The sequence below is a fragment of the Cucurbita moschata genome, unplaced genomic scaffold (assembly GCF_002738365.1).
Source record: "Cucurbita moschata cultivar Rifu unplaced genomic scaffold, Cmos_1.0 Cmo_Scf00009, whole genome shotgun sequence".
In the NCBI taxonomy this organism is placed as follows: Eukaryota; Viridiplantae; Streptophyta; class Magnoliopsida; order Cucurbitales; family Cucurbitaceae; genus Cucurbita; species Cucurbita moschata.
In genome coordinates, this window is record NW_019268525.1 from 4,860,227 (window position 1) to 4,860,546 (window position 320).

At 32.2% G+C, this 320-nt stretch overlaps 1 protein-coding gene across 1 annotated transcript in view; it reads right to left on the bottom strand.

Moving 5' to 3' along the window:
- LOC111447554 (uncharacterized protein At5g08430-like) overlaps positions 1 to 320 on the bottom strand; it is a 9,947-nt gene that overhangs the window by 1,413 nt on the left and 8,214 nt on the right. The window lies entirely within an intron of this gene.

Here is a 320-nt window from a genome sequence, read left to right on the forward strand (position 1 = left end):
TTTTTTTTTTTTTTTTTTTTTTTTATTTTTTTTTTAACTATGGTTCGAGTGGAATCGAAGTACTTTTAAGATACGAGCAAGCTTTGATAGAATGTCAAAACTTTTCAATAGTGTTAGTTTTCCAATTTATTGGAACATTATTGTTCTAGCGACATTTGTTCAAATTGGGACATGTTTATTCATACCTTTTAGGTCTTTCGATTATTTTACTGCTATTTTCTTCCCTTCTGGGTTTGAATTGTAAAACATTTATAAACCTTTTCATTAATTAATGAAAAGTTCATGTCTTGTTCAGGTGGGGGGGGGGGGGGGGGGGGGGG